Genomic DNA, 27,712 nt, shown 5'->3' on the forward strand with positions numbered 1-27,712 from the left:
CTGAGAATCAACAGTGCTAAGAGCAAGGCAAATCCTGCAAGGATAAGCATACACAATAGAAAATGCACGGAAATGTTATTTATAGCGAAGAAATTTACCAAGAAACTACGAGAAAGCGACCAAGGAACTATAAGTAACGCTTTAATGTCCATTAACACCACTAGTTACTGTAAACTGCTTAATGTTGGCGAAGTATTAATGTCTTCTAATTTTGCGAGAAGAGAGTAACACATATTTTAACCACCGTGAAATCAAACTTCAACAGTGGGTGTATATGTGTGGCCGCGGTGCTCCGTGAACATATGCCAATGAAATTAATCATTGGCTCTCCATACGAGTCCATCCCTGCGCCACCCGATGGAAATGTTATTATTCGAACAATACAGACTTTAATCGTCGAGGTTTGAGTACTCGAGGAGGCCATTCGATCGAGTGCCTTGCCACGGTTCACCGTGGTGAATGCATTGCCTTATAGTTTACTAGTATCAGTGCTGCCGGATAGTTCCAGTTACCAACTAGAGTCTCTCTCCAACTGATTGCGATGACACAGGTGAGAGCAGCCAGCATCTCCCCTTCATAATTATCTGCCCCTACCCCTTCTCACAGTGAGCAGATGACACCACTATACATTACACTCGTAACAATGCCGTGGTGGCCGTCTAGCAACAAGACCCCAAAAAATGAGGGCAAAAACGTACCGATACTAGTATCGTTTCGCTTATGGTAGACCGGTAAAGGGTTAAGGTGGCCGGGCGGTGGTACTTTTTCGGGAAATTTTGAGTTTACCCGCAAGGTGGAGATGAAAATTGAAAATGTTTTTTCGGTAAATCTCTGGAGAATAGACTTCTCTAGCTTCCTATGGTTTTCTTTTTTCTTTCGGACTTAATTTGAAAAAGGTTTATGGAAGGTCTGTGGAAAAATAACACGGACCTTTCATAAACCTTTTTTCAAATTTTATCCGAAAGAAAAAAGAAAACTATAGGAAGCTAGGGAAGGCTATTCTCCAGAGATTCACGAAAAACATTTCCAAATTTCTTCTCAATTTTCAAATTTCATCTCCTCTTGCCAGTAAACTCAAAAATGCAGTCCAAATGTAGCCAAAATTACCTTAAAAACCACCCCAGCCACCATAATGTGATCATCAGGGTATAAGCCGCACCCCCCTTTTGGGGTTGAATTTTGAGGGTTCAAAGTGTGGCCTATACTCCTTGGAAAATATGGTAAGAAAGGGTTTGCTCCCCACACCGGAGTTCGCGCTATTCAGCCGACTTGATGGTACTCGATGGTTTTGCGGAAACCAGACGTATCCCTCATAATTACTATTCGATGTATCCCTCGTAAACAAAAAATATTTCATGTATCACTCATAAACAATTATTCTGCACACAAATTGAAGCCGTTTCACAGCAGGAATTCTCGAGTGCTGCTGCCTACTTCCTAGGTCGGAGAAAGAAGTTTCTACAAGTCTCTTTAAAAAGCACTGATGCTGACATAATAGTAATTGCCATGATGAATTAGTGATGAACTACAATGTAATGTAAGACTACGGTGAAAAGCTAAGAGAGGACCAACATGATACATGTTTTCAAATAGCGGAGTCCTCCGGATCGATAGAGTGCTCAATGCGGAAGCAGAGCAGTAACACACAAGTCACAGGAAAACCACGCGTCTTGATTGTCGTAACTTAAAGTTTCATGCCATATAGCAATCTTCAGACAACTGATTACGGTGATGCACAGCTAGTATGGTATTTATACAGCAGCATAGGAAGGAATCTGTGAAGGTTTGAGGTCTGGTGGGTGCAAAAAGTCCTGGATGGAAAATGTGCCAAACTCACATGGTCCGTGAGTGAGAAAAGAAATGTGATATGGCAGGAAGGCAAGCAAGGCTGTGTGAAAGGATGATAATGATAATGTGGCTTGCCTGTAATCACAATCATACAGGTGCAAGATGCCACACACTTTGGTAAGCGCTTAAAATGAGTTGGAGGAGGGGAGATACTTGCTCTTCAATGCACCAACAAAACAGGTGCAAGATGGAAATTTCCACGCGCTGTGATGGCTATAGGTGCTTAGAATGGGCGAGGAACATGAAAAGAAAGACCTGCAGCGTATCAGCAACTCGCCAGACGTGATAGTACCCGCCGACAAGACGCGCAACCTGTATAGTACAACGGTCGATAACTACAAAAAACTGTTACACGACAACATCACCAAGACGTATCAGCATGCACCGGAGGGTGCGTACAGTCAAATCAACCTGGAGGCAAGGGAAATCGCGGAACGGCTTGACATAGCGGACAGGACGGAGGTACTCGCCAAGGCCGAATGTTTCATAACGCTAAAAGACCATAAAGAGAATTTCCACCGTGCCCTACCGTGCCGCCTAATAAATCCAGCAAAAAGTGAGCTAGGCGTCGTCAGCAAGAGCACCCTAGCCAACATTACAAGGCAGCTCCGTGACGCTACAGGGGCGATGCTTTGGAGAAGCACGGCCGATGTAACTAATTGGTTCAAGAGAAAAAGCGCCATACGTTTGTAGTATTTGACATTGTCAATTTCTACCCGTCGATCACGAAGGAGCTCTTGCAGGACGCCCTGGAATTTGCTAAGCAGCATGTGCAGGTCAGCGACGACGACATGAATGTGATTATGCATGCCCGCAAGTCACTGCTATTTGCCCAGGGTCAGGCATGGTCTAAGAAAGACCGAGGTGATATGTTCGACGTTACCATGGGTGCATACGACGGTGCGGAGGCTTGTGAAGTTGTTGGAGCCTACATCCTCCACAAGCTAGCTGTGCACCTGGACTGGACGTCGGTGGGGCTCTACCGTGACGATGGACTTGCAGTGCTGAAGGATGCAAGTGGACCCGTAGCGGACAGAGTGAGAAAACAAATAATCGAAGTATTCAAGTCGTGCGGCCTGAAGATAACGATAGAAAGCAACCTGCGCACGGTAAACTACCTGGATATAACCATGTGCCTGGAATCCGGTACGTACAAGCCATACCGTAAGCCAAACGACACTCCGCTTTACGTAAGCGCAAAGTCCAACCACCCACCGCAGGTGTTGAAGAGCTTACCCGTTGGCATCAACAAGCGTCTGGCGATGATTTCCAGCTCAAAGGAAGTCTTTGAGGAAGCCGTGCCTGAGTACGCCGACGCGCTAGCTGCCAGTGGCCACCCCAGAGTGCTTGTGTACGACGATGTGAACACCCAGTCAAGTCGCAAGAGGAAACACGGGCGAGACATCATCTGGTTCAATCCTCCGTATAGCGCCAATGTCAGGACAAACATCGGAGGCCAGTTTCTCGCACTAGTAAGCAAGCATTTCCCCAAGAACGCCAAACTGCGAAAGCTCTTCAACAGAAACACCTTGAAAGTCGGCTATAGCTGCATGCCTAATATGGAAACGCGGATCAAAGGCCACAACAAGAAAATGATGCAACCAAAGCACGAGAGAGTCCCCTGCAACTGCCGAGTCGCCGCATCTTGTCCACTGTAAGGTGAATGCAAGTCGACCAATGTGGTGTATGAGGCCGACGTAACGTCGGACAGTGCCCTGAAGACATACACTGGAATGTCGGCACCGGATTTCAAGTCCAGGTATGGAAATCACATGACGTCGCTGCGCCACGAGCGATATGAAGCAAGTACGGAGCTGGCAAAGTATGTCTGGAGCCTAAAACGCCAGAACAAGGCCTATGAGATTGGCTGGTCCATCTAGGAACGTGCACGGGCTTACACCAATGTCACCAAGCGTTGCAACCTATGTATCGCAGAGAAATATCACATCAGCATATCCGATCGCAGCACCTCCCTCAACAAGCGAACGGAGCTCGTATCAAAGTGCAGGCACTCTGCCAAGTTCCTGCTTAGTGGGTACGGAGTCACGTGACTTGCAGCTACATGACGAGCGACAGCCATTTGCAAACGTCTGCAGCCCTTCTAATTATGGGTGTGGAATCTTGCATATGGCCTCGCTTGACGTCGCGTCATCGTGGTCATTTCTTTCCAACTTATTTTAAGCGCTTACCAAAGTGTGTGGCATCTTGCACCTGTATGATTGTGATTACAGGCAAGCCACATTATCATAATTATAATACTTGGATTGTCCCAAAAGACCGATATTTGACTGAAATACGACGGTTTGTAGCTTGGCTGTCCAGACGCACCAGTGGGTAAACTCGCCAACTTTCAAGTGCACTTTTCTGCACTGTACAGTTTTTGCGATAAGGTCTGTTTTCTCATCTGACGGCTCCATTATCATCCTTTCACACAGCCTTGCTTGCCTTCCTGCCATATCACATTTCTTTTCTCACTCACGGCCCATGTGAGTTTGGCACATTTTCCATCCAGGACTTTTGCACCCACCAGACCTCAAACCTTCACAGATTCCTTCCTATGCTGCTGTATAAATACCATACTAGCTGTGCATCACCGTAATCAGTTGTCTGAAGATTGCTATATGGCATGAAACTTTAAGTTACGACAATCAAGACGCGTGGTTTTCCTGTGACTTGTGTGATACAAGTTTTCCGTACTTCCTCCGGAAACAAAAACTTCTGGTGACTTTTTGACAAGACTTTGCAAGTAGTTACTGTGCTCAATGAATGTGTTCTTTTGGGAAAGAAACACTTCAACACATTCAATAGACATATCTACAATATGTATAGGATCGATTAGTGGGACTAGAGTCTTAGTCTGGGTCGCAATCACTCGACTCATAACCGCTGAAACCGTTCCAAATAACCGCCTCCGCTCTTGCTCGAGGATGCCCCGGAACAACAAACACAGGAAACATCAAACATTTCAAATTTCATCAGAGAGATATCATAGCCACACCAGCACTTCCCGACTACAGAGATCGGATCTCGCCTTCTCTTTTGTGACCAAGGACACATCATGAAGGCTGCTGGAAAGGCGAGATCATCCATGTTCAGGTCTGGGCTCTGCAGTGGCAGGTAAAACAGTGATGAGTTTTTGAGTGAATGACTATAAGCGCAAGAAGTGTGCAGGCTGCAACGCCTGACTGATCTCAGCGAGTTGAAAGTACCATCGCAGCGACATCACCGAAGAAATTGCATCTAGTTCAAAAATTTCAGCTTCCAACAACAGAAAATAGAACTTGGCCGCCACCCTATACTGATGACTATCGCCCATGTCCGATTCCTTGCCTGTGGTACGACTGCTGGCGACAATTTCGATGACGCGGAGGAAGTAACTGGTAGTTTTGGACAAAAACTATGGATAACATTCAACATTTTGATGCTTCCTTTCTAAATAATAATTTTTGTAAAGAAATAACAGATGTGAGTAGGAGTTCAGAAACATTAGTTATCCACAATAAGTTATTTGAACTCGGATACTGAGCCAATAATACATGTAGAAAAGAGAAGAAAACACATGAGAACTAGACCTAAGTCTCGGGTCGCTGAATGTCTCAGTAGCCTGTCAGTGTTGTGCCCAATTCTCGCATGTTCTGACTCTTTATCATCTTGTAAAGTCGTGGATATCTGCTGCATAACTCGTTCTCACGTGTTTTCTTCTCTCTTTTATGTAACAAGTTAGTTCATCATGGTATTATGACAGGCCCGTCGCACCGACTTTGGAGGTGGGGCGGCCATGGAAGGGGGTCCGGGGCCCTCCTCGTGAAAAATTTCAAAAAATGAAGCCAATTGCAAGCATTTCCGGGCATTTGGTGCCATGTAAATGTCAGTGTACGGTGTTATGTTTGAATCCATAGTCTGTCTGTACATGATCTGTACGCCATACGCTGCTCTGTGTGTACTGCACATTATACATGCATGCCTTGTACACTGTTGTCAACTGCTTTGCCATGTGTACGTTATGCGTAGTGTTTGAAGTAGAGGGCGTAGTCTACTCTGTCAGCTATGTCAGTTATTCGTTTCCTGATTTCGAATAGTTCCTTGCTTGTCGTTCTGAAGTATAGTTGTAATATATTGTGCTCTTGCTCATGTAGTTCTCTGTCGATCATATTCTGGCAAATATAACACTGGCGACAAAGATGGAGTATAGTTGTAATATATTGTGCTCTTGCTCATGTAGTTCTCTGTCGATAATATTCTGGCAAATATAACACTGGCGACGAAGATAGTTTTTGTAATCCACAATGGCAGAACGCCCAGTACCTCAGTTCGATCCTACTGGCCCTGCTCAAGATGTATCCATTCGCTGGGCGAAGTGGAAACACAGTTTTCAATACTACCTTGCTGCAGAGGATATCACCGATTCGACACGGTCGAAAGCAAAGCTGTTACATCTTGTTGGTCCCGCTGTACAGGACGTGTTTGACACGCTCCCGGAACCTCCAGCTCCGACGGATGGTTCTGTCCAGAATTCTTACGACAAAGTAGTCACTATGTTGGATTCGTACTTTCAGTACACTCCGAATGTAATGTTCGAACGACATACTTTCCGCCGATTGGCGCAAATGGAGACAGAGACAGTAGCTCAGTTTGGCAACCGTTTGGTTCAACAAGCAAAGCTCTGTTCGTTTGCTGACCAGGACGAGCAAGTGTGTGACCAGCTTGTAGAGAAGTGCATCGATGATCGTCTACGCCGAAAGTTTCTGGAGAAACAAGGCACTCTCAAGCTCAAGGATGCTCTGGAGTTGTCCAGACAGTTCGAGGCAACTGAACTCAGCGCTCGAGGAATGTCACAATCGCGCAGTGCTCCAGCTCCTGTCCGTATGGTATCCTCCACTACTGGCACTAGGACACCAACGTATTCAAGTGGTCCACCCGGAGCAGAGTGTAGCAACTGTGGTCTTTCGGATCACACAGCGGAGTCTGCTAACTGCCCTGCACGTGGCAAGGAGTGTCTGAATTGCCACAAGAAAGGTCACTACAAGCGCAAGTGTCGGAAACCAGTGACATCCAGGTCGTCCAAGACTGGAAGGAGAGGAAGAGGAGGTGGTACACATCAAGTCGTTAGTGCACCTTCAGCACACAGCGCACCAGCATCTCAGCAGAAGCCTGTCCAGCATGAGTCCTACGCTATTGGGAAAGTCACGTCTCCGCTGAACGAGTCAGACTCGCTGTTTGTGTCCGTGTTCGTCAACGAACGGCCGCTGAGAATGGAAGTGGACACAGGCGCGAAAGTCACTCTAGTACCTGAACACGTGTGGGAACAGTCCTGGAGTGATGTTCCGCTTGCGGCGTCCCAGCTGCAACTCACCACCTATGATGGCAGTTCGCTACCAGTGGTAGGAGAGACGGTTGTTGAAGTAGCGTACGGTGAGCAATCCATCACAGACACCATTGTGGTTGTGAAGGGCGGTAGCCATCCCCTACTCGGTCGTAACTGGTTGCACCGTCTTCGTCTCGACTGGCCATCATTGTTCCGCATCAACTCAGTGTCGAGCACAGAGGCTGACTTCAAGAATGAGTTTCCGGCGGTATTTGGAACTGGCCTCGGTACGGTCAAGGACCACCAAGCTGAGATCCACTTGAAGGAGGGAGCGACCCCTCGCTGTTGTTCAGCTCGTCCCGTTCCGTATGCTCTGCGTCCTGCCGTGGAGCGTGAGCTCGACCGTCTGGAGGGTGAAGGTATCATACGTCCAGTCAAGTCAGCTGAGTTGGCCTCGCCACTAGTGATAGTCAGCAAAAAGAACGGCGACAGCCGCCTTTGTGCCGACTTCAAGGTCACGATCAACTGGCACATCGATCCACGTCAGCATCCAATACCTAATCCGAATTATCTGTTGTCACGTCTTGCCGGTGGGTCAATGTTCAGCACGCTTGATCTCAGCCAGGCATACGCACAGCTGCCGCTATCCGAAGCAAGCCAGAAGTATTGCGTCATTGCCACGCATCGCGGTCTCTATGCATTCAACCGTCTGCCGTTTGGTGTTGCAAGAGCCCCGGCAATCTGGCAACAAACCATGGATCAGATCCTGCAAGGCATCCCCGGTGTGGTTTGTTTCTATGACGACATCCTCATCACCGGAGCAACCCCAGCCGAGCACGATGAACGCCTACGTCAAGTACTGGAGCGACTTGCCGAATTTGGTGTACGTCTACGTCTCGAGAAGTGTGTGCTCAGCGTTGACCAGGTCCGCTATCTCGGTTTCACTGTCTCAGGCGAAGGCATTCAAACCAATGGCGACAAGGTTGCTGCCATTGTCGACGCACCACCACCGAAAGACCAGACAGCTCTGCAGTCGTTCATCGGTTTAGTGATGTTCTACAGCCGTTTCGTGCCATCTATCTCAGATGTACTGCAACCGCTACGACAGCTTCTCGTGAAAGAAGCACCCTGGGACTGGTCTTCTGAATGTCAAGAATCTAATGGCTGATGCACCCATTCTTGCCCACTTCGACATCAACCGCAAAGTCATTGTCGAGTGTGACGCTTCTCCGTATGGCCTCGGTGCCTGTCTGCTGCAAGAAGATGATACTGGCAGCCGACGTCCTGTGTGCTTCGTGTCCCGAGCTTTGAGTTCTGCCGAATCGCACTACAGCCAGATCGAGCGTGAAGCTCTAGCAATTGTGTTCGCAGTGAAACGTCTTCACATGTATTTGTATGGTCGTCCGTTCGTACTCCGCACTGACCATAAGCCGCTGCTGCGTATCTTTGGACCGCACTCCGACATGCCAGCAACAGCCGTTTCCCGGTTACAGCGTTGGGCAGTAATTCTCAGTGAGTATGAGTACCAGATTGAGCATATCAGTGGCACCGCTAACGTCATCGCTGACTGCTTATCCCGCCTGCCATTGAAGCTGTCCGAGCAGCAAGAAGCAACCGTTGTGAACGCCGTTCTCCAGCATGCCCGTGATCCATGTGAGTCTCTACCTGTCTCTGCTGCTGATGTTGCTGCAGCCAGCAAAGACGATGCCATTATCTCGCGCATCATGCAGTACCTTCAGTTCGGTTGGCCCACCGACACCCCCGACGATCTTCAAGCCTACCGCCGATGCCGCAACGAGCTGACGATCGAGTCTGGTTGTTTGGTGAGAGGCCATCGTACCGTAATCCCTGTGCAACTTCGCCGCGCGCTGCTGCAGGAGCTGCACAGTGTGCACCTTGGCATTGTGCGAATGAAGTCCGTCGCACGCAGTTTCTTCTGGTGGCCAGGCATGGATGATGATATCAAGCATCTAGCCACGTCATGCCGTCAGTGCCAAGACACCGCTAACGCTCCGCCCAAGGAAGTACCGCATCCCTGGATCTATCCCTCCGAGCCCTTTTAAAGAGTGCATGTCGACTTCGCCGAGCACGACGGCCAGCACTACTTTCTGCTTGTAGACGCCTATTCAAAATGGCTCAGCGTCTACAAGATGTCTTCTACAACAACCCCCCAGACCCTGGAGTGCCTACTGTCGTTCTTATCTACGTACGGCATCCCGAAGACACTGGTCAGCGACAACGGTCCGCAGTTCACGTCGCACCTGTTCCGCCAATTCTGTTTGGAGAACGGAATCAGCCATAAGTGCACGCCGCCATACCATCCTGCGTCCAATGGACAAGTAGAACGTTGTGTCCAAGAGTTAAAGAAGGCGCTACGTACTCGCCAGGACAACGTGTCAGCCGGCACCCAGCTCCACCGTTTTGTGTTCGCGTACCGCAACACACCACATTCAACAACACAAGTCACGCCTGGAAGCTTGGTGTTCGAGAAATCCCCAACCGTCAAGTTCTCCCTGCTGAAGCCCAATTTCAGTAGTTCCCAGCGTCAGCGTCAGACTACAGCGTCATCAACGAAGAGAGACTATACTCCCGGTGATGCTGTAGCAGTACTCAACACTCGTAATGGCAATGGTCCAAAGTGGATTCACGGAACTATCGCCGAGCGGCTTGGTCCGCTATCGTACATCGTTCGTACCGGTGAACAGACGCGACATGTACATTCTGACCACCTTCGTATGGCAGAATCTGAGAGGGAAGAGGAGACTTAACAAATTGAAATGCAACCGCAACCGGCCGTTGAGTTTCGCCAGCCTTCCACCGTACCTGCACCAGTTAGTGCACCAGCAGAACACGCTCCCGCTGTACCAGCTGTCGAGCCAGCATTTGAGCCCGATGCAGACATCGAAGTAGCTCAACCCCTATCCACATCGTCTGAGGCTAAGCCAGCACAGTCGCCGCGCCGATCCTCCAGACAGCATCGTCCCCGTCAACGCTTGATTGAAGAATTGTGATGACACTAACAGTCCTGTCATGATTCTAGCACAGCTCATTCCGTTTTGTTAATTGTTCTGTGAGCTTTACCTTTACTGTGTTCCCTGTTGCAACGCAGTAGTTCTTTTTTGTTTTAGTATGAACAACATTCTATTCCTCACGGCGTTTCTTATCTAAAGGAGGAGGAGTGTTATGTTTGAATCCATAGTCTGTCTGTACATGATCTGTACGCCATACGCTGCTCTGTGTGTACTGCACATTATACATGCATGCCTTGTACACTTTTGTCAACTGCTTTGCCATGTGTACGTTATGCGTAGTGTTTGAAGTAGAGCGCATAGTCTACTCTGTCAGCTATGTCAGTTATTCGTTTCCTGATTTCGAATAGTTCCTTGCTTGTCGTTCTGAAGTATAGTTGTAATATATAGTGCTCTTGCTCATGTAGTTCTCTGTCGATCATATTCTGGCGAATATAACATACGGTAACTACAATGAAAAAAACGTTTTGATTCTGCAACAAACCAAGATTAAAAAAGACCTTATGATCGGGGACAAACACTACCCTTCGGGGGAAAAAATTCAAAAATTGAAGCCAATTGCAAGCATTTCCAGGCATTTGGTGCCATTTCAGTGTAACTGCAATGAAAGACTTTTTGATTCTGCAACAAACCACGATCGGGGACAAGGATCTGCCATGTTTGTGCTTAGCTAGCTGCGATCATCGCGCTTTGTTGCAGTGTGCTCCAAAAAAAAACGGCCAAAAAAGTGGGTCGGCCCCAGCCGCCCCAGCCCGGGCTGTGACGGCCTTGTTATGTCAGCATCAATTGTTTTCCACAGTGTTGTGAAAAAATATCTTGTCTTCACTGAAAAAGCACTGCAGGTCACACATAATAAAGTAATTATTCAATATTTCGGTCTGCATGACAATTAACGGAATAGTATCAATCTGACAATGTTCATGCAAACCAAAACGCCGGGCTAATTACTTGACTATGTGTGAACTGCAATGCCTATTTGAGTTTCGGCAAGTGGCCTATGAGCGAATCAAGTCAGGTGAACTGGTGTAAGCCGTCCCTCGGAATTAAAAAAAATGTTTCACTCGAATGCTGAGCCGCTAGTAAATGGAGAATAGAAGATAAACACATGGGAAGGAGTTATGAGGTAACTGGACTAGAGATGTGTTAGAGCTAGTGTTGCAAACCACCAGTTCTCAATTGGGAAAGGCCTTCGCGCTTATGGCGTTGTATTCGTCGCAATGTTGTCTTTCGACTCCGCCGTACCGCTGATGTTGCTGCATGGCATACGCTATATGCGCTGTGTGTGTTTTTGCTGTATACGCTGTTATGTCCAGTTTTATATGCTTATGTTTTGCATGTACGCTGTTTTTGCATGCTATAAATAGCTGGTGTTATTAGTGTTCATTGTTAATTATCAGATGAAGTGAAATATACTGTGTAAAGGAAAACAGTTGTCCTCGTGCCGTGTGGTCGTACGATCCTGACAATTTAGAGAATCTTAGAGGGTTCATAACATTTGGCGACCACGCCAGGATAGGAGCGAGCATGGCAGAGGAACTATGGAACAATTTGGAAGCCAGCTTTATCGACAATGGAGAGCGGTTAGGATTAGAAGGCGAGTTGTTGAAGGTACATGTGGAGCAGAGGCTCCAACAGTACGCGGAGCGTGAGGAGCGCAGTGCCAGACGACGAGAGGAGGCGCTCCGCACCGAGTTTGCCAAAACACTAAACGAGATTAACGAGCGCATCGCCAATGCGCATGAGGGTGAGGGTAAAGCCGCGATGGGAGGTACAGAGGAATCTCCCAGTCACAGCGGGGGGCGTCAACCGTTGATGAAAATCCCCTCATATGATGGAACGCAGCCATTGGAGCGTTATCTTGACCTGTTCGAGGACATCTGTTCCAAGAACGAGTTCGAAGAAAGCGAATGGCTGCTGCGACTGCGCATCGCGCTAGCGGGTAGCAAAGCGGAGAGGATATGTATTGGATGCAACAATTACGAGGAAGCAAAGCGAGAGTTGCTTGCCTCGCTCGGAAAGACTCCGGATAAGGCGTGGAAGACATTGCTGACAGGCAAGCAGCGGTCAGATGAGTCGTTTCATCAATACGTTGTCCGTGTTTGCCGAGAGGTAGAGGTGTGGGCCACACTCGCTATGACAGAAGATGGCGAGGTGGGCACCAAGTATAGCGCCGATATAGGTAAAATGGCCCCGGTGCTGCAAGCAATGGCAAAGCAGGTAATCTTGGAGCAATGCGGACCTGAGATGAAGACGTACCTGGTCGAACGGCAGTGCTACGGGATGTCACTGCGCCAGGTACAGGAGCACGGCGCGTCTTACCAGGTCGCGCACGGACGACAGGGTGATACTGCCAGGAAGCCAGTAGAACGATCCGTGCCAAGGCCCACGGCGTCGGCACAGTGCATGGCGATATCGGTCGCAGATGCAGAGAAGCAGCTAAAGTCGCTGCCACAGGAAGAGAGAAAGGGTTTTCTGCAGCGAGAGAGACTCTGCTGGAACTGCCTTAAGTATGGCCATATGGCCAGAGAATGTCGGTCAGGCTCGAGATGCACGAAATGTCAGAGGAAACACCACCTGCTAATACATGATGTGTTGGATAGAGCAGGTTACAGCCGGGAGAAACCGACTGAGATAGTTACGGAGAAGAATGTTGGGTCGTGCTGTCTACACTCGCCAAGTGTGCGGCTGATGACCGGAGTGGCACGAGTTGAGGGAAGAACTCGAAACGCGAAGGTTCGCGTGTTCCTGGACTCGGGTGCTGAGGCGTCATTCGTGACTGCAGCGTTGGTGTCAGCAATCGATGCAGAACACGTTGGGGTTGAAAATGTAGAGGTGAAGCCGTTCGGCGCGGAACCAACCCAACAGCGCATGGATAAGTACGCCATCACGATCCAGGGTAGCTCCGCTAGCATTCGGGTACGCGCGTTCGTGAAACCAACGCTTGAGCTGGACCTGAAGTGCGCAAGTCCGCAGACCATTGCGCAGTGGCACAGTTGGGGAGTAGAGCTGAGTGACAAGCCTCAACAAGGGACATCAGACGAAATACATATGCTGATTGGTGCAGACTATATCAACGCGGTACTGCACAGCAAGAAGGAAGTTAACCCTTTAAGAGCCACAGGAAAATTTCAAAATTCTGCATTTTTTCGTGTTCCTTGGATCATAGCTTCAGTTCTACTCACTCAATCCTCACAATCTAGGGCTTCCTGGAAAGGTCTCCGCGAGAGGAAGAGAATGAGGTCGATCATGATGGCCAGCACACCGTCTATCCAGCGCTAGATCGCAGCGACAGTACGAAAAATGCCCCAAATGCGTCCAATTGCGTCCCGCTCCAGATATTTCATTTTACTCGATCGTGGAGTTCCAATTTTTTCGCTGTGTACTCTTGACAATATCAACAGTGAAACCCGTGCAAATCCGAGTAAACCAGCGTGACGAAAAGTCTCAAAATTCTCAATACTAAAGTCGCACTGCGCGCTTTTGAAATTGCCGCGATCGCGGCTCAACTTACGAGTGATTTATCTCGAGAACCGTTGCTCGCAGCGCTTTGCGGATTGTTTCTCCCGACAGGTGAGCGTTTTCTCTTCGCCCTGGATATTTCGATCACTGGATTTGAGCGAGATTGGACTGAGTTACGATCTGTTGAAGTTTTGCATTTGAATGCGTCGTTTACGACGCATTCAAGTATGGGGCGGCTCTTAAAGGGTTAATGGTGAGACGGTGTGGAACACAGAGATAGGTAATGTATTATCTGGTCCAGCGTCTGCACCAAGTCGAAACAGTCAGCCGGTGACCGTGTCATGTGTCACAGCCCACATTGAACAACTATGGCAGTTGGATGAACCTCCAGAACAGCATCAGCACCTGCCATCTTTCCCGCTATGTCGCCAGGGCAGCGGGTACCAAGTGGGTCTCTTGTGGCGAAATGAGCGTCGCCCAACGGATAACTTTGCTCAAGCTAGAGTCATCGCAACGCGGCTTCTTGAAAAGCTGAAGAGGAATGGGAAGCGTGCGCTCTATGATGATGTGCTGATCAGGGAGTACCGCGAGCTTGGAGCAATTGAGCTGGAGCCATGTGAGAGCGATGCCGGGTACTATGTACCGCATCATGGTGTATTCCGAGAGCACGCTGCAACCACGAAGTTAAGAGTGGTGTTCAATGCCTCGGCGACGGCTCCAGATGGCAAGTCGTTCAACGACATGGTTGACCCTGGACCGTCGCTATTGCCGAGTCTCGCAGGTATGCTATTACGGTTCCGTGAATATAAGAGCGCGCTGCAAGCGGACATCCGCAAGGCTTTCTTCATGGTCGCGGTTAATCCCGAAGACCGTCCGTACCTGCGTTTCTTGTGGCCCGGTCGAAGCGACAGCGATGAACTGTTAACCTGGAGGCTAACGAAACTGCCCTTTGGCGTAAACTGCTCGCCGTACATGCTTACTGCGGTGATTCAGCATCACTTGAAGGAGCTACGGGCGTTGTCTGCACCCAAAGAGCGAGAGCGTATTGATCTCTTGCTCACGAGTTTCTACGTTGACGATTTGGTCTCTAGTGTCTCAAATGCCTCGGAAGCCAAGGAGATGCAAGAGTTCAGCGTGCGTGTGCTTACGGATGCTGGCATGGAGTTACGCAAGTGGCGAGGCAACGAAATCCCGTGCGATCCAGAGGCCGGAGATAAAGTCCTCGGTCTGAAATGGAAAACCAGTGATGACTTGCTCAGCATAGCAGCGCTAGGCGAGTCCGATAGGCCGTCTGTTTGGACCCGGCGATCCCTCCTCAAGTGTGTTGCATCAGTGTTTGATCCGCTAGGTCTAGCAGCACCGGCAGTTGTGCCGGGAAAGATACTGCTACAGCAAGCCTGGAAAGTCAGAGGCAACTGGGATGATGGGTTGCCTGATGGCATCGCAGCCGCATGTGCGCAATGGTGGGGAGAGTTGGCCGAAGTGGTGAGCATTGACATACCACGTTGGATTTGCTGCAATCTTGACACGCCGATTGCGCTTCATGCCTTCGCCGATGCCAGTGAGAAAGCGTTTGGATGTTGTTTGTATGCAGTCGTCAATGGACAGTCGCACTTGGTATTTGCCAAGGCCAAAGTGGCACCTGTGTCTCCGCCCACGTTAGCCCGCCTTGAGTTACAAGCAGTATGTCTAGCGGCTCGCTACGCTGAGTTTGTGGTGAAGGAGCTGCGTGTGACCGTCACGCAAGTCTATGGCTGGACTGACAGTCTCACTACCGTTCATTGGATCAGTAATCCATCGTACAAATGGAAAACATTTGTGGCTAACCGCGTCAGTCAAGTCCAAGAGATATCGAAGAAGGTCGGCATTGTGTGGAACCATTGCCCGGGCCTTCACAACCCAGCAGATTTACCGTCGCGTGGGAGTAGTGCACAGCAGATCCGTAGTCCGTTCTGGAGGGGCGGACCAACCTGGATCACGGAGCCCAATGACTGGCCCACCGCATCCTCAACCGCAGCTACAGATGAGTCCAGTGTAGAAGTACGAGTGTCAGCCACCACCTGTAGTCGAGAATCTGATAAGGAATGGTGGCTCCGATTCAGTAAATGGTCGAGGGCACAGGGCATGGTGACTCGGATGTTGCAGTGGAAGCACACTGAGCCTCGTGCTCAACTCTATTTTGCAGCAGACAACGTATTGTACCGCATCGTTTAAGCCGCATGTTTCGCTGAGGATCTTGAGCTGATCAAGCAAGGTCAACCAGTGAAGCCTGGGTCGAAGGTGTATCAGCTTGCACCGTTTCTGGATGAGCATGGAGTGCTCAGAGCCGGGGGACGACTTCAGCACAGCGAGTTGGCGTATGGAGCCAAGCACCCAGTCCTGTTAGGCAAACATCATCTGACCGAGTTGCTGTTGGAGAAAATGCATGTTGAAAGGATGCACCAAGGTGTAGAAGGAGTCTTGTCGTTCATCCGTCAGAAATTTTGGATCATCGTTGGTCGACGGGCGCTACGCAACATTACTCAGCGATGTGTTACATGCCGCCGCTACAAGGCTAAGGCTGCCTCAGAAGTCTGCCCGCCGCTGCCGGAAGACCGAGTTGTTCACGAGAGGCCGTTCGCAACTACCGGCATCGACTATGCTGGTCCGTTGTACGTGCGCCGTGGTGAGTCATCTCCGAAGGTATGGATAGCATTGTTTGTGTGTGCCACCACCAGAGCAGTTCACTTGGAGGTGGTCGATAGTTTAAGTACTGAGTCATTCTTGATAGCATTTCGGAAGTTTGTCGCGAGACGTAGTTTGCCGTCTCGGATCAGGTCTGACAACGCTACAACGTTCAAGGCGGCATCTGACAAACTGAGTGTGCCATGGATGTTCAATCCTCCAGCTGCACCATGGCATGGAGGCTTCTATGAGAGAATGGTTGGTACAGTGAAGAGTGCCTTGAAAAAGGTAATGGGAACAGCGTTTCTGAAGGTCCAGGAGCTTGAGACCCTCTTGTATGAGGTTGAAGCAGTGGTGAATAGTCGTCCGCTAACTTATGTGTCTGATAGCCTGGATGAGCCACCAGTAACCCCTGCAATGATGATGGGTAACATCTGGATGTCGTCAGAGAAGCCAGCAGGTACCCTGGACGCTGCGCAGATGTCATCGAGATTACGTTACCTCAGTCGGACACTGGAGCATGTCAAGAATCGTTGGGAGGTGGAGTACCTAAGTCAGCTGAACAAGCACCAACAGACCAGGTCGCGCCCTTTAGCTATGGGTGATGTTGTCTTTGTTCTCGATGATACCAAACGCAAACAGTTCTGGCGTTTGGGACGGATCATCGAGTTATTCCCTGGTCGAGATGGTAAGCGTCGTGTTGCCAAGGTTAAGTTGAGTACCAGTACCCTGTTGAGGCCGATCCAAAGGTTAGTGCCATTAGAAGTATCGTCACAGGACGTGGCTCCTGGGCTTGCCGATACCGCTCAACCTGCTATCGTCCCTCAGCAGCCAGCGTATGAACCGTCAGCACCGTTACCACCACCACGGCAGCAGGAGATGACGCGTTCTGGGCGCGTAGTCAGAGCCCCGGATCGTTTTTGACTTGTGTGCATTGTTGTACGGCGGTGAGAAGCCCTTTGGTGGGGAGAATGTTGCAAACCACCAGTTCTCAATTGGGAAAGGCCTTCGCGCTTATGGCGTTGTATTCGTCGCAATGTTGTCTTTCGACTCCGCCGTACCGCTGATGTTGCTGCATGGCATACGCTATATGCGCTGTGTGTGTTTTTGCTGTATACGCTGTTATGTCCAGTTTTATATGCTTATGTTTTGCATGTACGCTGTTTTTGCATGCTATAAATAGCTGGTGTTATTAGTGTTCATTGTTAATTATCAGATGAAGTGAAATATACTGTGTAAAGGAAAACAGTTGTCCTCGTGCCGTGTGGTCGTACGATCCTGACAATTTAGAGAATCTTAGAGGGTTCATAACAGCTAGGTTTCAGGTCGTTGAATGTCTCAGTACTCTGTTACAGGTCGTCCCCCGTTAATACGAGTCCGGTTAGTACATAAACCCCGTTAGTACATAAGAAATCTCAAGTCCCGGACGAAACGTTGTCACTTCCATACAAATTTTGTCGGTTAGTACATAATTCGTTAGTACATAAACCCCGTTAGTACATAACATTTCTCCGTACCCGCACGCCACCTACCTCAATAGTACATAATTTGTTGGTCTTTTGGCCTTCCAGTGGAGGCACGTCGTGTTCTAGTTTCTACTTGTGGATTCAATTAGCTCAGAAATCAGAGTGCATATCACAAACCGACAAAGCTCTGTTTTTTTTCGAGTGACTGTATACAGGAACGGCTGGACATGTATCATGTAAACTGTAGAATCTTCGCTGACGGGGACCGTTATAACATAATTTTTATGTTATATCGAGGGGATCAAGAATATCTCGCTCCCTAGTCATGGCAGCAAGAAACACTCAGAAAAGTTGAAAAAAGTGAAAAATTCTAGTATACAAGCAAGTTATGTACACTTTCGTTTAGTACATAAACCCCGTTAATACATAACATTTGTCAAGTCCCAGAGATTATGTATTAACGAGGGACGACGTGTATCGCACTTTCTCACTGTCCATTAACCTCTCTCTCTTCCCTCTTCGCTACCTTGTCATTGGGAAGAAATTCCCGTAGGATTTTGCGAAGTAAAACAAAGTTAAAAAAAATAAAAAAATAAAAACCCTCTTACAGTCATGGATAGTTGCTTCATAACACGCTCCCATGTGTTTTTGTTGTGTTTTTCTTTTGTTTTTGTTGTTAGTGTTGTGAACATTACCATGCAACAATCTTTTTTAATCTTTTATTCTCACGATGGCCTGTAGCCAATAAGACAACAAGAAATACAGACAGGGTGATTGGATAAAGTGAAGTCATAACTTGGCTTAAATAACCGACGAGGAGACAAAAGGCGTAAAGTAGCAATGAATAAAATTGATTGAGCACTCATTCCCATGTATTAAAAAAATTATTATATAAAAAAGAATGAAACAAACTATACTGTGTTTCTGATGATCGCTTAGTGCGTGAAACTCGAGAGTAAAGACACTTTCTCTGTCCTCCTACTGTTTGTACCAGCTCTACCACTCGGTATTGAGCACTCTCTTGAACAACCTGGAACCTCTCTGCTTTATAAAAAGGATTGTCCAGAACGTTTTCTCTTGACTATCATCAGTGGAATATTGTCACATGGTAAAAATCACTAAACACCCTATTATATAGCCAGGATAATGTCAAAAACGAAAATACAACAAAACAAAATTTATCTGTGTGCTAAAATTATAAAATAGTAACGATGCTAATGAATTACAATTTCTAAATTTGGACTTCACGGAGAATTTCAAAGCATTAGGGAATTGGAGGCCACATGCCACGTACTGCTCTTTTCTCTCCGAAACTCAACACTTGCAAGCCAGATATGAAAGAAAGAAAAAAAATCAGTCACCTGACCGGACTCGAACCAGGGACCTTGCTATTAGCGAGCAATGCTCTAACCAACTGAGCTACAGCAACACTCTTATCCTGTGGATATCTGGCTTGCAAGTGTTGAGTTTCGGAGAGGAAAGAGCAGTACGTGGCATGTGGCCTGTGATGCTAATGAATATTTGTTTTATCTCCAGACTCTGGCAAAAAATAAAATAAACTATAATTATGTTTGCTCGGAACATTGGATCTCCCTGGGGGCTCGACAACCAAAGTACGTAACCCTCTCCAAATATTACCCATGACAAGAATACTATAGAAATGGCTGCAATATAATTAATATTTCGCTGAAGTAGATTATTCCAAAATTAGCGCCGGTGAAAATTTACCCATTTCAGCGACAGAGTTAAAAGTTTTGCCCCGCAAATCTTCTTCTTTTTACACAGAAACTTGGATCCTGAGAAAAAGCCAAAGTTTTTACCTGCTAAATTTATCCGTTCTACATTAATACAAATGCAGTTTCACCAACCTGAAAATATGCCAAAAGGGGCCATGGTTCTAGGGCCTGTGTCCGTCTGAGAGCGAAATCCTGGCCGCTTGGAGAGGACACGGTTTACAGCCATATCAAGTAAACTATAAAACACACACACACAATCACATACATCCACACACACACACACACACACACACACACACACACACACACAAACAAACACATCCACACACACACACACACACACACACACACACACACACACACACACACACACACACACACACACACACACACACACAGGCAATCAAAAGCGAACACACAAAACGAACACACGTCAATGCACAAACAAATACACAGACCAACGCATAAAACAAAGAGACACAAAGAAGCACCCGCACGCATACACACACATACAAACGCGTGCAAGCACGCACACATACACACACACACACACACACACACTACTACTACTACTATGATACAGCTACCCTAAACGGGTCACGCCGCCCTCCACCCAAGCATGAGCACTATGAGGGGCAGTGGCAAATAAAGAGAATCAGCTAGCAGAACTGGCAAAACAGATGAAACAATGGAGCAGAACGGACGACTGCTGTACTGTAACAACAACCTGACAGCTACAGTGACAACGACTGAAAATGAACAGGAAGGAAAAAAAATTCAAAATTTCACGTCACGAAAAAACACTGTCCATGAAAGAATCCACCAAGCAAAAGGAGTGTGGGCATCCGAAATCCCACCAGGACTCCACTAGCAGTTCTTCCACGTTGACGATGTAAGCGGCAGGGCAAGGCCTCACAAATCCGACAGACTTCCACAACGCTTGACCAGTGCACTCATGACGACGAAATATTGAAGTTTCAATTCCCACCATTCCGCCATTGGGACCTTCCTCTCCGCACTCGCTCGTCCACTCCACTGAAAACAACGAGTTGTTCCAGCACTCCACCGGCCAATCCTCAATTCCCACCACTGCATTCTTCGAGCTTGGATTCTTCACAGCACTCGAGGGACAGCTACTCCACTGCGAGTGGTGGACCACGGCCGACGCAGCAGTGACAATATCGAAGTAAATTGTCCTGCAAGCTACATCGCGATTCCGCGCTCCAATCATGCAGCACTACCTTGGCAGTGTGCGAGGGTGCTCCAGGGTCGACTCTGGCTACGCCAGAGTCGCCCTGGGCAGGCAGAAAACTTGGGAGAAAGCCAAGAACACGGAGCTCAGAAAGTGTAACCTGCTCCCAAGGAGCAAAAAACACACACACATACACACATACACATATACATACACACACGTACGAAGATAGTATCGTATTCCGTCACCAGCCGCGAGTGAATGCAACTTCGCTTGGTTGTGAAAGAAACATCATCTGGAAGTGATTAGAGAGGTTCTGCATAACGAATTTCGTTGCATTTTTTCGTCACCATGAGTGCGGCGAAAAAGTGGACGAATATTCGTCGAAGTGGGCGTGAAACTCGAGTGTTGAGCGAACAAATTTTTGTTGCTCTTTTGCTTCACTGCGGACACCTTTTCTACGTACTACGTACAGTCTTGCTTTGATCTGAGTCGATTTTAGTTTCTATCTCCGTGGCACGTCGTTCAGTGTGGTACCTTCAGCTTACGATTGAAGCACTTGGACGGCGTATGGTGAGGGAAGATGATGGTGTGGATCCGCTGACTCCCGTTGTGCAAGCGCCAATTCTGGTGACCAGAAACAACAATTCATCCTGCTCGAGGTCTCCGTCATCGTATTCCAGTAGTAGGAAACAACACAACAACTCCCCGTCATCATCTCCTATATCCACCGACATCTCCCACACCCACGCCACGGACAACACTTCACGACTGAACCAGGTGATTTTGCTCCGGAAACACAAGTCAGAAAAAAATCCGTAGAAAAGCAGCATTGAAAAAGCAGCGAAAATAGCGCAGCAAAGTTTCGTCCTGCAGACCCTACCGGCGTTTGGATTTTCGCGCCTCAAATTTCGTCACATTTTTCGTCATCAGCAGAGACGAAATTCGTTATGCAGAGCCTCTCTATTACTTTATCATGATGGGAGTGATTACTTCATCATATGGGAGTGATTACTTCAATATATGGGAGTGATAACTTCATTATATGGGAGTGATTACTTCATCATATGGGAGTGATTATTTCATCATATGGGAGTGATTACTTCATTATATGGGAGCGATTACTTCATTATATGGGAGTGATTACTTAATTATATGGGAGTGATTACTTCATTATATGGGAGTGATTACTTCATCATAGTGGTGTGATTATTTCATCATCTGGGAGTGATTGCATCATATCTGCTAGTGAGTTCCGTAGTTTCCAGGGTATGAGCCTGACATTTAACACTGGATATTCACCCAAAAAAGTCAATGTTCAAATTGAATGTGATGAACAGGGTGGATATCTGTCAAGATACTAGTGTGCGGCTTATACTCCCCACAGTACATGCATTATGGAGAGTGGTATTGCCAGAGTGCCTCGCTTTGCTAGTACTCGTGCTGTATTGCCATGCAATACGTATTGCCCATAAATATACAGACTGTTAGGGCATGGCAGGTGTCTACAAGATGTTCGCTTGTTCACACTTGCTCTGTGACGCCCCGACAGCCTTTGGGCTATGGCACGGCTGTTTTCAGCACGACATCTATAAAGATGGCGACGACCTGTAGCAACGGCCTTGGATACGGGACGCGCGTATACCGCGTGGGCACGCGATTGAGTTTTCATGCACGAGTGATTGTGGAAATTCAAATTATTTGGTTGCTGCGCTGAAGCGCATGAGGAGAAATGAGGAGAAAGTTTGTTTCTTTCGTCTTCATCTGAGACGGCACGCTTAGAACACCCATTCCATCACGCGTGCAATGATGGACCCCTTTCCCACTCCGAAGAGCAACAACGAAATAATAAGTAAAACAGTTATTTATCGGCCTATTTCTCCTTGCAATGATTCGAATTAATATTAGACCTGACGCGACGATCTTTTCTCCTCTTAGCAGAAGGCATTTCGTTCTGTAACTTGGGGATAGTCCTCAAGTAGTGCTGGCGAGTGATGGAGAGCAGTCGTTGAAGTGGACATGCAGCGCTGCATTTCTTGTCCAAAGTGTTGAACGCTGCATGGAGAGCCTCGCCACCTTGCTCACACAGAAGACTCAGTCCACAGCCAAAGTGGGTCATCTGTGGCACGACATGCTGCTCCAGCAGGTGTAACTTGGGAGTGATGTTCCCCAGATGGCGCTTCACGATCTGCTCTCTCACCAAGGTCATAAAGCTCTGGATGTGGCATTGAAGCTGGTGGAGCTGGTCTTCATTTACAGCTGAGGCAAGGTTGTAGACTGCACGACACTTCGCAAAGGTGGTGAAGAGTGCTGTGTATCGTGCAGCCAAGGAAGCAGCCATGTCTGTGACGGGGTGGTCGGCACCAAGTTCGTACTTCTCCAGAGCCTTGGAAGGAGCCTGGACAAGCTTGTGGACCAAGGCAAAGTTGCCATCTTTGTCGGGACTCAACATACGGTGAACGTGGTTGCCGACAAAGGTTCCGCCATGGTACTGTTGCCGTTTGATGTTGACAGTCTGTAGTGTGTCGTCGTAGGATGAAAGGCATGGCCCATCTGTCAAAGTCTTGACACTGTCAATGTGACCTTTGAGCACATGAAGCTCTGCTTTGATTTGTTTCTGCTGTTCAGATAGCTGTCTGTGCTGTAGCTGTAGCTGGCCTATCACTACTTGTATTCTCTGCACCTCAGTACCTGCTGCTGCTTGTTGAAGGTGCATGGCATTGAACGTGAGCAGTTGCATCATGTCATCCAACTTAGTATCAATGGTAGCTAGCTCTAGTTCCTTAGACTTCCTGTCACTGTTCATCTTAACTAGATCATTAAAGGTACGACCATTCAGATCACAGTTAATGTCAGGCATGTGGTTGGCTAGTGCGACGTCAAGGGATTGGGTTTCCTGTAACATGCATTCAAATAGGTATGGGAATATCCCAAGATCCAAATGCAATGAGGGGATGCATGCATCCTCAATTGGCACGGGCAGAATGCATGGCCTCACAGCATTAAAGTATTTCTTTGCATTTGAAGCAACACCCCCACTCTCAAGAAACTCCTTGTGATTCTGTGCAAGTGTGGTCAGAGTCCGGGGCAGTACAGGCTGAGTCCTAGCTGCAGGTGACTGCTGGAAGTCACGCTTTGCAGTGTGGCAGTGCAAGCAAGGGAACACACCACTGCTACCGGAAAGACCGTAGTTGTGCGTCTGGAACTCATAGTCTCCAAACAACACAACCTTCACCTTGTACGACATGAATGTCATGGTGCTCAGCTCACGAATCTGTGCCTGAAAGGGCTGAAGTGCAGTGGCCATGTTGGCTGGTGAATCTTTTGCTGCAAACAAAAGAAAGGGAACGGTGTTCTCAAGTGCATTAGGGTGGACATGGTTGGCGATTTGGAAAGCCATCTTGAAGGATTTACCTCCATGGTCACCACCAATCTTGACAATGATGGTGTCCTTGGGGACTGCTCCATCATGCCAGGTCAACTGTCCAGCCTCATGCATGGCAGAAAGGTAGTGGGTGACAAGGCCGACAAGATCTAAAATGGCAACCATGGCACACAGGGTGATGTTCCCAGCCTTGTCTGTCATTGGGACCTTCTCTGCTAGAAACTCAAAAGGGAGCTCTGATCGGATGTCTGCCCTCATCAACCTCTCTGACTGCAAAAAGATACCAAACTCTGTCAACCATACCCTCAACTTCCTCAGTGCATACCACGTCAGATGCAGGTCTGCCTTCAGTGCTAGAGCAGACACTTCCCAGGTGCAAAGTAGACCTGCATCCGTCAAAAGGCTGTCCCTGTCTGATGTAGCCATGACTTTGAGGTCATGCTGAAGTTGCTCTTGGGCATTACCAGAACTGCTGGCAACAGTAGTTGCCAAAGATTTCAGCTCACTACCCCTGCGCTCCAAAGTTCGAGTGGTCACATCTGATGCCTCCTTCTCACCCTTCGTTACCCTCTTCCATGTCTGTGGCCTACCCCGAGAACCAGACCTCACTTCTAATGTCCCACCTTCAGACATGCAGCCTACCAAGTGTGAAAGCAGTGCCGTTGATGTTGCACCACGTGTGTGCTGTGGTGTGGTTAAAAGCACGTCAGATACCGAAAAGGAACCCGTGACAACTGTAGGGTGGGGTTCAAGACTGTTACCAGGGTTATGTGAACATTCCCGGACATGATCAACCAAGGATGCCAAGGACAAGACCTGTCGACACCCTACAAGGGGGGATTCCCTGAAATCACAGTGCACCAGCATTGCCGCTAGAGCATGGCCTACAAAGGGGTGCGGTGATGTAAGCTGTGACGCCATCAGGGCTGACCGGCAGTATGGGCATTTGGTAGACCCCTGGAGCCACTGGTAGATGCATGGCAAGCAAAATACCTGCTTGCAACAAGGTGCCTCTATAGCTGGATCGGTAACTAATCTGCAGATAGGGCATGCAGCATAACTGACATCGTGTGTGAAACGGCTTCCATCCAGTGCAATACCAGCTTGGTAAGGAGGAGTGGCTTTCTTCTGTACTTCAGTTATGTCTACATCTACACCACTCTGGTCTTCGATGTCTACGTCTACGTCTGTACTTGTCTGTGTGCCTGCTTGTTTTTCATGACTTGATTGTGGATTGACGTTTTGATCCTGGGTAGCCTGTGGACATTCACTAGCATCATCACACTTCTCAATCAGTCTTGGGGTGGTGTCCTTGGTGGCTGCTCTGCCAGGACGACTCAGGGTGTCACAGACAGAACAACCAGTACGTTTGTGAGCCACCCACTCTATGCTACTACTACCACAACCACCACCACGAGTCACAAACGAGCTAGACGCCTTACTGTACCTATCTAGCACTTTCTTACATGTTCTGCAGAAAAACTCAGGGTGTATGCCAGGCTGGTCATTCAATACATTGATTTTGAAGCATGCTTGAATCTCACCGGCACGTTCGGCAACGGAATAACGGGTGGATCGGTCCTGTTTCGTAAATTTTCCACCACTAATCCTGCACACCTGCTCCAGCTTCTTGATGTGGCCCTCCATAGCCAAGGAAGTTCGAGGGCCGTGGCCCGCGCGAAAACCACTGCGGCCCAAGCTGCGAATGTGTGGGAAATGTCGACCAAGGACAAACGAGTGAATAGAAAATGAAGACCAGCTCCAGACAATTAAACGAAAGAAGATAAGCGCTCCACAAGCAGGGCGAGATCCACCAAAGGAGTAATGGACGATTCGTACCGGATCGTAGAAGAAGGACACAGAGAAAGAAAGCCAGCTTCAAAATTTCTCTGTCGATTTTGTTTCTTCTTGCACGAGGAGAAAGCTGCTTTTCGGTGGAAGCATTTTGCTTGCTTTTCGCGACCCAGAGAGCCAGCCACGAGCAGCAAATAAGCAGCGCAGATGAACCAAACCAGTATTTTTGAGTGTTTCAAATTTTGAATACAAGCCACGCCGTTGCGGCCGCGTGGTGCCGCGTACGCGATCGCCAGGGAGACGCGCGATCGCGGCCATCTTTTGAAATGTCGCAGTATCCAAGGCGTAGGACAGCCGTGATGGGCTTGTGATGATGATGTGATGAATACTAAGAGAGTGATAAGAAATCACATTAACCCTGCTCTGGTCCATCAGTTGAAGAACAGATATTTAGAGTTTTGCACCTTTTGGTCTCTTCAAGTACATTTTATTTTCTACTGTTCAGCGTTTTGTCACCTTTCCATCATGATACAAGTGACCTTGGCACGTGGACCAGAATGTTGTGCCTTTCACCTATTGAGTCAACCCGTATGATGTCAGTGCTGTCAGTGCATTTGTAGGCAATACATGGTTGAAAACCACACAGCTTGAATCATCATTGCAATACACATTATAATAGTGCTTGTCACAGCATGGGCTCCAGTCTCACAGAAGGCATGGATTCGAATCCAATCACTGCCACCACAATTGTGTTGGGACTGCTAGCCACGCATGTGTCCATGTGCGGGAGAAGACAAGGACTGAATTGTTCGCATCGAGCATGCGCAAATAATTATAAGTCAGATGAGAGAGAGAGGGGACAATACAGAGAGAAACAATGCTGTGACAGACACTATATACTTCAGTTATCAGAACCATTCCGGTCTTCCGCTGCATTTCCAATAGTTATCCTCCCCTAATTTGTCGTCTTTTGAGCCTCGTCGTCCGGTGTCTGACAGCTCGTCTGTAGTAGATTGTTTAAGAGCAGCAGCTGAGCAAAGGTGCAAACCTCTAAGTACTGGCAATCATGTTTTATTTCCTATTTCTAAGTTACATCGCCTTGTGAAAGAGTGCAGTTTGTTTTCTAGTTCCACGTACGTCTCTACAAGTCGACACACTTATTTCGCTTCCTTGCTGCAATAGACAGTTTTCCAAACTCACTGAAGCCATCACTTGGAGACTAGTGACAGACCTATATATTTCCGGCAAAACTTCTACATGTGCTGTTGAAAACAAGTTGCGCCAGTCGAAATTAAGCACAGAGTGACACAGCCAGGAACCGCTTACTGGTAATGCAGCATTGAAAGAACAAGCGTAATCGAAACTCACCGGTGTCTCTCGGCTGGCTAGTCCCGCGGGTCACAATAATACCGCCACACAATGCCGTTTGATCTGGTGGTATTGAAATGGAAGACAACTAACTTCTCTAGACAGTACAGGGCGGCTTCAAAGTGTGAAGTGATTGCTGTGTGCCTGTGTGGCCGCTTGTAAAAGACGTGGAATACAGCCAACGACGTCTTTTTCGATGCTCCTCCTACGCCAAAACGTTTTGTGCGTAGATGAGGTGAGGTCTCGGGTCATCTGTGGGGTTCTGGGACCTCTTTTGTCAGCCAGGGGTCATTTCCCCCGTAATCTTTGAGTATTGTGGGGCACCCCACAGGCTCTCCTCAAGTGTCCTCGTCCTTTTTATTGGCTCGTAATGCGTGCGCAGCGGCCAGATAAGGCCGTTGTTGCGCCGTTCAGAGCCCACAGCACGAACCATGCATGGGGGGGGGGGGAGGGGGGGGGGGGCTTT

General features: G+C 48.2%; 1 long non-coding RNA gene across 1 annotated transcript; it reads right to left on the reverse strand.

The window, feature by feature from the left end:
* LOC135812794 (uncharacterized) lies at positions 1-27,365 on the reverse strand. Its single transcript, XR_010552979.1, has 3 exons — positions 27,247-27,365; positions 19,640-19,743; positions 1-34 (listed from the first exon to the last, which is right to left on the reverse strand). It is a non-coding gene; the product is annotated as an uncharacterized LOC135812794 (long non-coding RNA).
* Positions 27,366-27,712: the final 347 nt, after the last annotated feature.

This window comes from Sycon ciliatum, chromosome 3 (assembly GCF_964019385.1).
Source record: "Sycon ciliatum chromosome 3, ocSycCili1.1, whole genome shotgun sequence".
NCBI lineage: Eukaryota > Metazoa > Porifera > Calcarea > Leucosolenida > Sycettidae > Sycon > Sycon ciliatum.